The sequence below is a fragment of the Schistocerca piceifrons genome, chromosome 5 (genome assembly GCF_021461385.2).
Source record: "Schistocerca piceifrons isolate TAMUIC-IGC-003096 chromosome 5, iqSchPice1.1, whole genome shotgun sequence".
Lineage (NCBI taxonomy): Eukaryota > Metazoa > Arthropoda > Insecta > Orthoptera > Acrididae > Schistocerca > Schistocerca piceifrons.
The window spans coordinates 69,137,666-69,153,490 of record NC_060142.1 but is presented as its reverse complement, the minus strand read 5'-3'; the positions used below and the strand labels follow the sequence as shown (position 1 = coordinate 69,153,490).

The window sequence follows — 15,825 nt, the reverse complement described above, 5'->3', positions numbered from 1 at the left end:
CTGGAAACTGATTCTGCAAGAACGGGACCAACAGCGACTGAAGAGAATCGTTCAACGTGACAGAAGTGCAACCCTTCCGCGAATTGATGCAGATTTCAATGCTGGTCAATCAACAAGTGTCAGCGTCGAACCAGTCAACGGAACGTCGTGGATATGGGCTTTTGCAGCCGAAGACCCATTAATGTACCCTTGATGACTGCACGACACAAAGCTTTACGCCTCACCTGGGCCCGTCAACACTGACATTCTACTGTTGATGCCTGGAAACATGTTTCTTGGTCACACGAGTCTCATTTGGAATTGTATAGAACGGATGGACGTGCACGGTTACAGAGACAACTTCGTGATCCATAGACCCTGCATTCAACATCGATCCGTATACGTCTAGATACGACCCTGACACACCTGTCTGATCCCATGCATCCATTCATGTCCATTGTGCATTCCGGCAGACTTGGGCAATTCCGGCAGAACATTGCGACACCCCACACGTCCAGAATTGCTACAGAGTGGCTCCAGGAACACTCATCTGAATTTAAACACTTCCATTGGCGACCAAACTCCCCAGACGTGAACAATATTGACTGTATCTGCGATGTCCTGCAACATGCTGTTCAGAAGAGATTTGCACCGCCTCGTAATCTTGCGGATTCATGGACAGCCTTTCAGGGTTCATGGTGTCAGTTCCGTCCAGCACTACTTCAGACGTTAGTCAAGTACATGCCACGTGTTGTGGCGGCACTTCTGAGTGCTTGCGGGAGCCCTACATGATGTTAGGCAGGTGTACCAGTTTCTTTGTCTCTTCAGCGTAGTTAACAGCTCTAAAACCATAGTAGCGACCTCCGAGGTATAAGGAAAGGATACAGAGAATAAACTAAAAACAAAAACATCTAGGAATGGCGTTTGTGGGATATAGAAGAAGTAAGAGCGAAACCGAAACAATGTGGTGCGGACGAAGGAAACTTTTCCCATGCAAAGACCTTTGGTGGGATCCAAAGTTGTTGTGCAAGTATAGCATGAATTTTTCTGACAGTGTACGTCTGGATCACAATATCTTATGAAAGTAGGATATACACCGTGAAAAATTTGTGGTAGAGGAAACTGCAAGTATTAAATGTAGTGCGACCGTAAAATTATAGGATATGGGCCTATGAAGTACAAAATACAGTGGTAGATAATGTACCGAATGGTATGGGTCTAAAACTTTTGAGAGGCGTGTGTACACGCCTCATAAGCCGTCCATTAACGTTCACTTTAGTACAGGGAAGACTAGTTGAGAAGAGCTAAGATTGTTATATCTAACATCAAGAATGTCTTGTTGAAAAACAGGTTCGTGTGAATGGACGATTGTCAGCAGGATGAACTATAACATCAATTCAGCCACAAAAGATCAGAAAAAATATGTAAATGAAAGAATAGCAGAGAAAAATTAAGTGTATACTTTCATACGAGGTTTCTACACAATATGGATGAAGTGTTTCTGTAACGTACATAGGTGTCCCGCAGTAACATAAACGCTCTTTTAGTTTAATCTGTAACGCAAAATCGTTCAGGAACTTGGAGCAGCACGTCCCTTGCACCGATCTTCATACCGTTAAATAACAACAGTGGACTTGCTCACTCAGTGTACAGAAAATTTACACACAATGACCGGTATTGAACACCAACTGTTTTCACCAACCTGTACACAAGAAAGGGGTACTGAACACAAGGCAATGACTGTTTCTAGCGGCGACCATCTAGAGTCCGTATTTCAGCATCTGAAGTGCGTATTCAGAGAAACTGGATACAGCAAGGGATAAACTGCTAAGGCTTTCAAGTGCCACCGGCGTCACCATTCTCACTTTTTCTGACCGCTGTGCCAGAGCACTCACGACACATAAAAGAAAGGGAGCTTGAGAAGGTGGCCGTGGCTGAAAATTGCCTAGGAAACCGACACAATTTGAAAAATTGAGAGTCTCGACTCAAACAACATCATACTGGGATCTTTTTTAACGAAGCGGCCAAAATTCGAATAAACGCAACAACTTTAACAGAGGGCAGGGTTATACACTTAGCAGGGCGCAAGAGAAAAATAACAATACTCAGTTACATAGTGGAATATAGTGAACCAACCAAATCCTTGTATTCTATCGGTCAGTAGCTGCAGCAGACTGCTACATTTACTTGCTGACATTCTCAGAGTGATGCCCAACAGTTGGCAGCACTTGCGCATGATGAAATATTCACAAATGTGTTCCTCAGGTCTCCATGGGGAATAAATACGTCTGTTACAGCTAAGACACAATAAAACTTGATGCACACAACTGTGGCCAGGGGATCTGAAAGGGTTAATTGAAAACTTAGCATAAACAACACATTAGAAAGTTTATCACATTAAGTCTAAACGTTACCTTGCATTAATAGTGCTAAATGCGTATTTTGAAGGGCATTAAACGAGCAAGTTTCTTGAAATTACACAGTATATTATTGGCGAAGTCAGCGTTTTTTCTTTGGCTGTTTTCAACAGAAGAACCACAACGAAGACACTTCCATGACTATCTGAAAACTAAGAATTTTTCATGTGTATTCGACAGTAAATAAAATACTATGAGGACACTTGCCTTAAAAGAGTACTTCTCTTCGCCACGTACACAAAAAGTTAACTGAAAACTAGACAAAAATCAGTGTAGTCTTCAGACGATCGGTTCATCAACACCCAAAACTCGTAGCTGACATTCTAGTTCCTACAAGCACGTAGTTAACGTTGGCCTCGCTAAATGTGGGATAGTACATGAAGTACCAATTTTATAGTAGTGGTACTGATTAGGAGTCGGTAGAATAATATAGGTAACTCTTCCCTACGCGTGTGCGTTTGTGTGTGAGAGTGTTTGTTGTGTGTGTGAGAAAGAGACAAAGAGACAAAGAGAAAGAGAGAGAGAGAGAGAGAGAGAATGAGTGTATGTGTTTCCTCTATCAAGAGGTAATAACTATCAAAGTAGAAATATAGCTACAGAATTTTCAGCACTATGTAATTATGTCATGCGACCGTGCCTGATCCATTTTTTTCATTCGAGGGGTTTCTTTTTAGTTGTGTGGAGCAGTAGCGGTCACGAAATATTTTTGAATGTAAAGACCTGTCTATAAACAGATTGGTGAAAGGCATGCAGTTCGACATGGTGCACCGTAAGGAATAAAGCCTCGTTTGAATAAAGATGTTTTCTTTGAAGTAAACTTCCGTGAATAGGTGAATTCACATTAAGTGATAGTGTGGTAGCTATGAGAAAAATATCAAAGGAAAGCGATGTGCAGAAGTGACTGCAGTATGAAAGCAGTAACACAGTAGCACAGCTGGAGTTCTCTAATCCTGGCATTAAAATCACACACTCCACGTGTGTGTGCGATTCCTATTTCCGTCCTAGAGCGCCCTTTACTTTTCCCTCGCACGCAGTGGTTTAGCGTGTGCTAATTAAGCATCATGCGGACAAACTCTGCTGTTAAACAAACTGAACGTATTCCGTAAAGCGGACAGTCATTCATGCTACCGGCTAGCGTATCCCATTAACATGAGCCTTCTAGTTGCTGAAGCAGCAGCAATGTTCAGATCAAAAGGCAACCTGTAAATGAATGCAGTCTTGAAATCGAGTGTGCAAAAGCCAACGGTACATTTTCTCCGGCTGCAGTTTGTAGCTAACAGACTGAGAAGTCCTCTTAGAAAAATTTATGAATGATTGTGCTGGTAAACCCCTTATGGTATTTGATTTTCAAACAGCTGACCAAAACTGAACGTACTCCGACATTTCTCTCTTTACTTATTCTGATCATCACTAAACTGGCACACAATATTTTTAGCGCAACGCAATCTGACTTTCAAAAATCCCTACAAAAGAATGGCCTTGACTAACAATAACCTATACCTTTCATGAATCACTTACCTCACAAAAATCTTCGTTACTCGAACTATTGAAATACAGAGAGCGCCAGTACTGTCAGCTAAATAAAAGATTCGAACTACTGAAGTCACTAACTACTGATAGGCATAGTTAACAAATGAAAGATTTTGATAGAGAACAAACAATGTATTTACCTTAAAAGTGTTCAAAAGTCATCATATGTATATCGTTCATGATATCCAATATTACAAATTCCTTTTTCTGGCGGACACACGTCCAGATCGTCCGCTCTCAAAATTCTGCCATCTCTCCCCACATCCACCACTGCTGGCGACTCACCTCCAACTGCGCAACGCTACGCGCTGTTAACAGCCAACTGCCCGACACTACAATAGCGAATTCCAACTATGCACACCAGCCACAGACTGCACACAGCACAGTGATTTTCATATAGAGCACTACATGGCGTTACCAACATAAAAACCTAAACACCCTACTTACAAACTGTATCTTTAATGTAGAAACTACAGAGCGAATGGAAGTGGATACTAAAAAGTATTTATTCCCATTCGCCAATATTTTGTGAGCAGAACGACTGTATCTGCAAGAAAGGTAATTAAACTTTTGAAGGATACCCGAAATAATATCAACGAAAACTTACGGTTGTAATTTTTTAAGAAGATTTAAACGAAGAATCCTGCGTATTTCGCAGACAGTCTCCTAGCTGCGACCTTCTCGCACCAAAATTTATACTCGGGAACATGCTTTCGGTGTGTTGCAGAAGGTGAGTTTCGTATTACTACGAGCTACCCCCCTCCTGCTCGTCATGAGTGGTGCAGTAGATGCACGCCAGTTTATAGGCTTCGATACGACCTTTTAATATCTCTGGTTCTTCTGCAATAATCATTTCCCCAGAAGATCAAAAGGATTCGGACATCATTATCCAGTGCAGAACTGACCAGTAGATATGAACAGAGGCGGAGTATAAAAGGAGATGGGATCAAACTGTGTCATCAATAGAGAAACGGTAACAACAAAATTGGTCGACTAGGAGATTTCAGAACTTCGAACACTGTCTGGCGAGTGAATGTCACGTGAGTAACAAATCCATCAAGATCATTTCTGTGCTGCCGTACGCCTTCGCCAGCACACCGGTCTTTACTAGGAAACATTGTATAGCAGGCGCTGAACTAGGAGCGCCTATGACAAGAGAAGACCAAGACACGCCCCCAGGTTACCCGCCGGTAACGCCCCGCGGGCAGCGTGCATTTGGGCCGCCACCGCCGACCGAGCTGTCTCAGTCTCTGAATCTCGGCACCTCAATGCGTTCCACTGTGCTCTACTCTTCCACAGTGATGGTCGGTGCCTCACATCTTAGCTAGGTGTACGTTAAACACTGAATATACACTACTGGCCATTAAAATGCTACACCACGAAGGTGACGTGCTACAGACGCGAAATTTAACCGACAGGAAGAAGATGCTGTGATATGCAAATGATTAGCTTTTCAGAGCACTCACACAAGGTTGGCGCCGGTGACGACACCTACAACGCTCTGACATGAGGAACGTTTCTAACCGATTTCTCATACACAAGCAGCAGTTGACCGGCGTTGCCTTGTGAAACGTTGTTGTGATGCCTCGTGTAAGGAGGAGAAATGCGTACCATCAAGTTTCAGACTTTGAAAAAGGTGGGATTGTAGCCTATCGCGATTGCGGTTTATCGTATCGCGACATTGCTGTTCGCTTCGGTCGAGATCCAACGACTGTTAGCAGAATATGGAATCGGTGGGTTCAGGAGGGTACTACGGAACTCCGTGCTGGACCCCAACGGCCTCATATCACTAGCAGCCGAGATAACAGGCATCTTATTCGCATGGCTGTGACGGATCGTGCAGCCACATCTCGATCCATGAGTCAACAGATGGGGACGTTTGCAAGACAAAAACCATCTGCACGAACAGTTCGACGATGTTTGCTGCAGCATGGACTATCAACTCGTGGAGACCATGGCTGCGGTTACCCCTGACGCTGCATCACAGACAGGAGCGTCTGCGATGGTACACTCAACGACGAACCTAGGTGCACGAATGACAAAACGTCATTTTTTCGGATGAATCTAGGCTCGCATCCGTGTTTGGCGACATCGCGGTGAACGCACATTGGAAGTGTGTATTCGTCATCGCCATACTGGCGTATTACCCGGCGTGATAGTATGGCGTGCCATTGGTTACATGTCTCGGTCACCTCTTGTTCGCATTGACGGCACTTTGAACAGTGGACATTACATTTCAGATGTGTTACGACACGTGGCTCTACTCTTCATTCGATCCCTGCGAAACCCTACGTATCAGCAGGATAATGCACGACCGCAGGTTGCAGGTCCTGTACGGGTCTTTCTGGATACAGAAAATGTTCGATTGCTGCCCCGGCCAGCACATTCTCCAGATCTCTCACCAATTGAAAACGTCTGGTCAGTGGTGGCCGAGCAACTGGCTCGTCACAATACGCCAGTCACTACTCTTGATGAACAGTGGTATCGTGTTGAAGTTGCATGGGCAGCTGTACCAATACACGCCATCCAAGGTCCGTTTGACTCAATGCCCAGGCGTATCAAGGCCGTTATTACGGCCAGAGTTTGTTGTTCTGGGTACTGATTTCGCAGGATCTATGCACCCAAATTGCGTGAAAATGTCATCACATGTCAGTTCTAGTATAATATATTTGTCCATTGAATACCCGTTTATCATCGGCATTTCTTCTTCGTGTAGCAATTTTAATGGCCAGTAGTATTGTTGTGGTATGAACACAGACAATATTCAAGAGTTGTGATATGAACATAGACAATATTCAAGAACTAGTACACGTTATTGGACTGCTCTTATCCACAAAACTACAGATTGGACATAACTGAAGTTGAATACTCAATTGGTTTCTGTAATAAAGTGTATTTTAATCACGTGTACATTTTGTGTTGTAGTGATAGGAAACCGGCCACCCACCTGTCATACCACCCTCTCCTCATCCAGCCAGGAACCACAAAACATTACTGGAGGGTACAGGCACACCTAGTGGCGACGAGTCCGATTATCGAGTTTTGTTTGCTTTTAATGTCTGCTATACAGTGATTCTATTTGCTCATTTGTTCTTATTGTTGTATGTACTACAGGAGGGCAACTGCAGAACTAATTTATTCCTCTATTCAGATGCTTTGCACATCGCTTTTCTATTTGTCTTGTCATATTTTCCTGTAATTTTTTAGCGTTAGAATGGCTACCACGCCCCCTCCACTCCCCGCCCCTGCGCCTCAGCTGCAGGTTCCTCCTGCTCTGGAACTAAACCAGATGTTTCAGTTTCAGACCCAGCAAATTGCCACATTGCTGTCTACTGTACAGCAATTGCTTGCCGCACAAGATGCACCTGCGACCCAACCTACCAACCAACTGATCCAACAAGTGCCACCACACAACATTCCACCATTTCGGCACTAAAGCAGTTCCAGGCCCCCTGTCAAGGCCATAGAATTCAAGGTACTGCGAAATCTCATTATTTCCTTTACGTTGCTGGAACCCCTGTGTTTTCCTTAATTAAAAAACTCTTCCGACGCACTCTCCTATGACGAAGTAGTAGATGCATTATGTCAGTATTAAAAACAGTAGATTCCGGCCGCGGCAGCCAGATTTCAGTCCTTTCGCCATAAGGACAGGCAGGAACAGATATACCGTCAGTGATATATCGCTTTACATGTTCTCACTAGGAAGTGTAAATTCAAATGTCGTCTCGAAAATAGTGACTTTTGCAGACGGAACTAAGAGTACTTAGATCATGTGATAAACAGTCAGCTTCCAATCCGTGACCTGCCTCTTCCTTGCAGTGTATCTGAACTGCAGTCCGTGCTAGGCAAACTGATATGCTAGATTCGTTTCATTTCGAACGCTTCACAGATCGCGGCCCCATTGCATCGCTTGCATCGGAAACATGTGCCTTTCTTGTGGACCAACGACTGTCACGACGCATTTCAGAACCTCAGAAATGCCTTGTTCAGTGACAGATGGTTGGTTCAAATGGCTCTGAGCACTATGGGACTTAACAGCTGAGGTCATCAGTCCCCTAGAACTTAGAACTAATTAAACCTAACTAACCTAAGGACATCACACACATCCATGCCCGAGTCAGGATTCGAACCTGCGACCGTAGCAGTCGCGCGGTTCCGGACTGAGCGCCTAGAACCGCGAGACCACCACGGCCGGCAGTGGCAGATGTCTAGCACATTTTGATCCTGCCAAGCCAGTGATTTTGCAAGTAGATGCTTCCTCTTCCGGAATTAGTGCTGTGCTTTGACAAAGAATTGGTACAGAACACAGACCTATTGCTTTTTCCTCCAAGTTGTTAATTCAGACTCAGCGCAATTATTGACAAACTGAAACAGAAACTCTCGCTATTGTGTATATTGTGACAAAATTCCATCACTATCTGTTTGGTCGTAAGTTCAATTTAATGACAAATCCGAAGCCTTTGCAATCCTTGTTTCATCCGTCGATGCCTGATCCTTCACATACCGCTCAAAAATTGAAACGTTGGGCTTTGGTTCTATCCTAGTATCGGTACGAAATTGTGTACAGACGTACGGCAAAGCATGGAAATGCTGACGACCTTTCTCGCCTTCCGATTGGCTCTGCCTCTGATTCTGACTCCTCTGACGCATCTTGTTGGCAAATCGATGCGCAGAACTCTTGAATTGCTGCAGTCTTTTCCATTGAATTATAGCTCTTTTTTTTTGCACAGGCCACGAAAGCGGACCATGGTAACAAGATTTTGTTCCATTGCTTCGCACGCCTTGGCGCCGCTCATTGAACAGCATTCAGAACTCAATCGTGCTCCGATTCTTTGCTCCTCTGCATAACCTTCCAGTACAACAAGGTGTGATCTTAGTATAGTCTGACAGTGGCCACCAAGAGCTGTTGCAGGACGATTGATTCACGGATCCAGTTACATGGCTCCTTCTGTGTATAGCGATTTTACGACTATGACGAGTGGGGCCTGAACATGGCATCAATGTAATGCCGAAACTGGTAGCACATAGAAGTTCATAAAATAAAATAAATTTCTACAATACATACGGCTGTCGGTAAATTATTGCATCAAGAATTTCCACATTGTTGCAAAAGGATGTGTTACAACTGCTTCACCAAGGACATTGGAGAATTGTTTGCACTAAACAGTTAGCTCGCCGGCACTGTACTTGGCAAGGCATGGACGCTCACATTGAACGGATGACGTCACAGAGAATATCAGCTTGGCCCCGTGGCAACGAGTACACATAGGCTTTGCAGGACCATTTTGGAACACTAGTTGGCTCATAGTGGTAGACTGTTTCAGCAAGTTCCCATTTACGTGAACTCTACCGCGTCAGGTACCACCATTCATGAGTTGTTCTAAATTTTTTGAGTTGAAGGATTGCCTAAAGTCATTGTTACGGACAACGGACCTCAGTTCACGGCCCACTATTTTGAACAGTTTTGTGAACGAAATGGCATTCATCATCTAACAAGTACAGTAGAGCGTCGATTATCCGAACGTCGGTCAACCGAACGACCGCTTAACCGAACTGTGTACTCGCTTGCACCTGTTACTCTCCCACCCTACCGTCCATTATCCCCCTCACTCCCAAACCAAGTTCCCCACAGTAGTCGCCGCAGTGCGCCACCGCTGGCTCAACATTGCTTCTAATGGGGCCTTCACAAGGCGCTGCTGACCGGCCGCCAGTCGCTGTGTTTGAACAATCAGCACACTTCTGTCGACTTGGCACTGGCAGTAGAAGTAGCGGCAGTATCAAAGCTGTTCACAGCAACAGCTGCGCCAGCTTAGAGTTGAGGCGTGCCGCTCCGCGCAGTTTGAAGGATTGCGCGCCCCCAAGAAGAGCTCACGGTGCAAACAGTGATCTTCAGTTCTCTATTACGATCACTTGTGTGGTACTGCGTAAAGAAGTGAAGTTGACGATACAAAATGCTTAAACGTAAACGTGTTGCCTTTCTATAAGGGACAAGTACGAGATTATTACTATATATTCCTACTAAAATTGCCTTTGTATGTTACTTTGTAATACCTATTTTCATGAATAAATTTACTGTACAGTACTTCTTTTTGGCAAATGAGCATGTACAGTTCGATTATCCGAACAAACCAGTTTTCCGAACCCCTATGTCCCCCAATCACTACCGATAATCGACGCTTTACTGTACTTCATATCACTTCCAGTCCAACGGAGAAGCAGAACACTTCGTCCGCACTTTTAAACAACAGATGGCCAAGCTTCGCACCGCACAACGGCAACAGGAGCAGCAGCTGCTTCTCGCCTTCCGTCTTTCCAACCCACGCGACGGACTGTCGCCGGCGGAACTCCTGCATGGCCATTGCCGTCGGACGCCGCTTCACTTGCTCCACCACCCGCAGCATCCGCTGCCGCCGACGGTCCGCTTGTATCGCCTTGCACCGCGTGATCTTGTTTTTCACAGGGTTTACGGCAGACGTCAGCGCAGGGAGCGAAGCGAGATCCAGAAACGCACTGGCACACATACGTATCTAATTGCAGGTCCCGATGGTTTGCAGCGCCGTCACTAGAATCAAAATCGCATTTGTCGTTTTCCCCGTGATTCTGCTGATTTTCCTCCGCCAGATTCACGGCCTCGCGGGAACCTGCGGCCGTCGCAGTCGCCCGCTGGTAGCGCCACCGCACCCCAGGACGAGCCACTGTACGTCGCTCCCTCGCCTCGACCGCCGCCGCTCTCCGACCCGATGCACCTGGGCGCGTGTGTTTTTCGTGGTAAAGACGTCGTCCCTTTATTGTGCTTGACAAAATCCTAACTGCGGAACGAAAAGAACACATTTTACAACGTTGCGTACTGCGTACCATAGAGGAACAGTTCGGAGGCGATAAGGACTACGCACACTCTCATAAAGCACCATTTGCGAAGCAATGGTCTGTGGACGACAGCATTCCTGAAACGGACTGGCCTGCCCAGAGTCCCGACCAGTAGCCATCGTAACACCTGTCGAATGAGTTAGAATGTTAGCTCCGCACCAGACGCAAGCGCTCAACATCATTGCCTTCACTGGTATCGGCTCTTGACGAAAAATAGCCTACGTTTCCCCATAGATAGCCACGCACCTCACTTCAAGTGATGTCACGGAAACGAATCCGCCATAAAGGCGAAGCGTGGACACCACTTGTGTTAACGTACACTAGTAGTTGTCCGGATACTTTTGATCGGAGGATTATGTGGCAGACAGTAACAGGTTTCCCGATACACTCTCGTAATTTTAACAATAAACCTCTCCGAAACGCACGTCGCTGAACTGCGCGATCGATAAATATACAGACACGTGAGTCGCCCAATCATCATGTTCTCCCTGTCGACCTAAATGATTGTGTCCACAGGCAAGCAAGCCAATAAGTCTGGCATCACTTCGGTTGCAGGAGACTCCGGGATGGGACGTAGTACGTCTTCCATCCGCTTTTGGGTCCCACTCTAGATTTTCTTTCGGGGTTTTCTCCCTTATGATTCATCCCTCCCGACGCTAATAAAAAAAAACCCTTCAAATGTGTGTGAAATCTTATGGGACTTAACTGATAAGGTCATCAGTCCCCAAGCTTACACACTACTTAACCTAAATTATCCTAAGGACAAAGACACACACCCATGCCCGAGGGAGGACTGTAGCGCCCCAGACCGCTCGGCTAATCCCGCGCGGCCCCCAGGCTAATCACAAGGCATCTGTAAGGTAATTAGACGAGGAAAAGGAATGATAGTTGAGGATAAGGAATGGGATATGTAATATATAAGATGGGTCGTTGTGAGGCACACATTGTGTAGCTCCTCTGCTGGGACCTGCCCGGCTAACTGAGACCTGCCAGTAGCTACACTACCGCCCCCGTAGCTCTCAGCTCAGAATAAATGATGAATACAAAAATAAGGACTATACCCTACGGCTTGTAGGCTGGTCAGAAACAATCTGTTTTAAAAGAAGATTTGCACCACGGAGTTGTCGTCAAAAACAAGATCTCTCTCATTTATGTACTGCAGATGGCTTTCGTTAACCTATCGTTAACATGGGGTTAACTAACTACTGAAATGATGTCCAGGTGAATTAGATTCTAAAACCTACACAAACGAAAGAAATTGAATGTGGAGAACGTGTTCGTCCCGAAGTAATAAAGAATACGTGTGATCTCAAACTCTCTGAGTTAAAAATAATTTTCGAATGGTGGGTAGAAAGGTGACGGTAAACGCAGTATAAAAGACTCATTACTTCCAGAGAAAGAGACTGAGTCGACTTTTAACTATGTGACAGAAATAACTGCGTTACCCATTGTGTCAAGGTGAGGTTAGATATCAACCAGAGTTCGTATGTACACCAGGCAAGTTAACGAGCAAGTCAGAGATAACTCTGAGTCCCAAATCGCGAAAGAACTATAATGAAAAATTAAAAATCATCACTACGGCTTTGAATAGACTCAGTATTCGTCGCAGGGTTCCTAGTTTCACGCTGATCTCAGTTAAGTACTAACACTGCCGTGTGATTGTTCACCATGGAGGCCGCCGCCTGCGTTCTCGAACGAAGAGCAACAGCTCCTCATCGATATCAGAAACTCTCCGACTAAGAATCTTCTCTCTACCCCCTCCGGAAAAGAACGCTCTCTGTTCCTCTCTGCGAAACCCAGGGTCCTCTGTACGCTCTCTGAAATCGAACGTTCTCTGTCCTCTTCGTTTGTCCAGCTTTCTCAAAGGTTCAAATGTCTCTGAGCACTATGGGACTTGACAGTTGAGGTCATCACTCCCCTAGAACTTAGAACTAGTTAAACCTAACTAACCTGAGGACATCACACACATCCATGCCCGAGCCAGGATTCGAACCTACGACAGTAGCGGTTGCGCGGTTCCAGACTGAAGCGCCTAGAACCGCTCGGCCACTATGGCCGGCCCAGCTTTCTCGAAAAAATCGTTCAAATGGCTCTGAGCACTGTGGAACTTAACATCTATGGTCATCAGTCCCCTAGAACTTAGAACTACTTAAACCTAACTAACCTAAGGATATCATACAACACCCAGTCATTACGAGGCAGCAGCTTTCTCGTCTCAACAAAAATAATTCCACCAGAAACTCGTATAAGGCAACTAGGACTTGTCTCATGAGTCCCAGAAAGATTCGCGGCAATTATTGGTGGCCAATGTCAGTTCTAGTTATGGCGTTAGCGTAGAGACATGAGAAAATGCTCATTTCTTCCCCTATTGTCCCGACTATTTTTCGAAAATGTCTTTACTCTTCCCATGCTTTTGGTAAACACCTTTGGCATAATCACGTCCGCGGGGGTCGTAATTTCCTACTTAATCAGCAAACTGACGACTTTCCACTGCCGTCAGTATGTCGCCTGGGAGTGTGAAACTGTAATTTGTTTCTGAGATGCCATCTTGGTTGGAGCCAGGGAGTCCGAGAGGGAAATATCTCCACCGCCAATCAGAGAAATATAGTCCACAGCACATACCGCCTGGAACGAACCTTGACCAACCCGTGTGGGGCTTGGAAAGCGATCGCGCCAGACAGAGACTGTGTTGAATACTTTACTGGAGTCTTCATTGTCTGCAAGAGGACAACGGAGCAACCTTACTTTACGGGGCACAACTCGTGTGTGATATTCGATCATCCAAACATTGCTTCATACGAATGACAATCTATTATTTGATTTCTATCTGACTTTCTTGTTCCTAGATCTGTCAAGAGGAGTATAAAATCATCTATCTAAATCGTATTAAAATAAGCAAATTACGAGGGTGGCTACAATTGTTTCCGCGCAGTTCACGTTGAAATTACCGGTGGAAAACCAATCTTAGCTTACTTTTAATTACGGTCAATGTGCGAGCAGTGAAACACACACCAGCATCTTCACATGTACCTTTTATTAATATACCTCTTTGTCATGTGTGTTGGATTTTCACATTTGTTGCATAAGGAATATAATAACCTCTTTCCAAGAAGTTAAAATATTCGCAAACATTTAACAAGTGGTAACAGCCAATGGACAGATTACAAAAACGAAAAAGACATGAGAGGGCTCTGACAGCTCTCTCTCTGTGGGTTCTCGTTTCCAGTTTGTGTCTCAAGATGCCCTCTACAAAACACTCGAGTTTTTTTCAAATGGCTCTGAGCACTATTTGACTTAACATCTGAGGTCCTCTAGAACTTAGAACTACTTAAACCTAACTAACCTAAGGACATCACACACATCCATGCCCGAGGCAGGATTCGAACTTCCGACCGTAAAAGTCGCGCGGTTCCGGACTAAAACGCCTAGAACCGCTCGGCCACAGCGGAGAGGTTTGTCGGCTTATTTTCGTTACTCCCTGTATACAAGAATTTGTTGACGAAATCTATTATTTTCCTGTTAATGACAATATTAGTTTCTGTTTGCTCACTTCCTTGGCTGGCATAGTTTTAACATTTTCTTCAGACATTCAGAAAGTGCCGCGCTTGGTAGCCGAGCGGTCTCTGGCGCCTTGTCACGGTCCGCGCGGCTCCCCCCGTCGGAGGTTCGAGTCCTCCCTCGTGCATGGGTGTTTGTGTGTGTGTGTGTTGTCCTTAGCGCAAGTTAAACTAACCTAGATGAAGTAGTGTGTAAGCTTATAGACCGATGACCTCAGCAGTTTGGTCCCATAAGCCCTTACCACAAATTTACAAATTTCAGAAAGTGCTCTTGGGCTACATTTACAAACGAGTGCAGTCACCGTGTCGTGGTATTCAACCTCTCATTGGGAAGCTCCATGGCATTCAAACCGGTAATATTAATTTTGAAATGTGGACGTATTACCTTGCTGTGTTTATCAATGACATCATCAGTAGCGAATACCATGATCTGTGGCCTTGTCTGATCTCCCCTTTCAAAGTACCATACATTCTTAAAAAATAGTAAATGCATCTGTTTCAGAAAATGCTGTTAAAACAAAATTTTAAAAATAGAAAATGAAAACTCTAGTAAATACCGAACTCTAGTTAATACTGAAATTTATGGGGGGAATTTCTCAGGCATTTGAAGTAAAAAGTGATGTAAGACAAAGGCTTTTACTTTTACAGCTGAACTGGGTTTAAAAAAATTTTAGGAGCTGGAATTTGAAGACAAAAATTCGCAAAAGGAAACGGATAATTCTAGGAAGGAAATCGAATGGAACTTACATTAACTATCTAGCTTTTTCAGTCGATTTTTTTTTAATTACTCTAGAAGAAATAAAAAAAGAGGGAGATACTCGATTGAATCTTGGAGAAAGAATAGAGCTATAATATTTTAAAAATAAAAAATAAAAATGCATCAAAAAACATAAATATTGTGAGCTACGAACATTTACAGTAGATGTAAGAATCAGTAAAATGAGCTTATAAGGCTTAACGAAAAATATCTACTAAAGAAATTCATTTCTGGAGAACAAATTTAAAGCAATGTTTTGCAGTCGTAAGATCGGAATGTATATATGAACGTGAATACTTAGCAACAAATCATATTGGGAACAGAATAAAGATACCTGATAGACAGGTCACTAAAATGTACTTGCTGGACACACACCAGGACATGAAGAAAGAGAAGTAATGAGGAGATCTACAAAAACATACAGAGAGTTTTCGAGATAGGGATGTAATTAGAAAGTGAAGGTTAATGTTCTTCGGATATCAATACGAAATGAATTTAAAATGGCTAACATAAGAACCTTTGTTTCTGGAAAAGTAACTCAACTGTACCACGAGTTCCTAATAAAAAAGAAGTAGGAACAACGAATACCACAGAAAAAGAAACAATGTAAAGAAAACACTTAAGTACTACGAAGGCATTCAAGACAGGAAAATCGAGAGCTCAGGAAGAGCATGGAAAGAAGAAAGACGATGGGACAGTATGAAGGAGTACTCGAAAA

General features: G+C 44.2%; 1 protein-coding gene across 1 annotated transcript in view; it reads left to right on the top strand.

The window, feature by feature from the left end:
- The window catches only part of LOC124798740, a 162,893-nt gene that overhangs the window by 98,371 nt on the left and 48,697 nt on the right, over window positions 1–15,825 (top strand). The window lies entirely within an intron of this gene.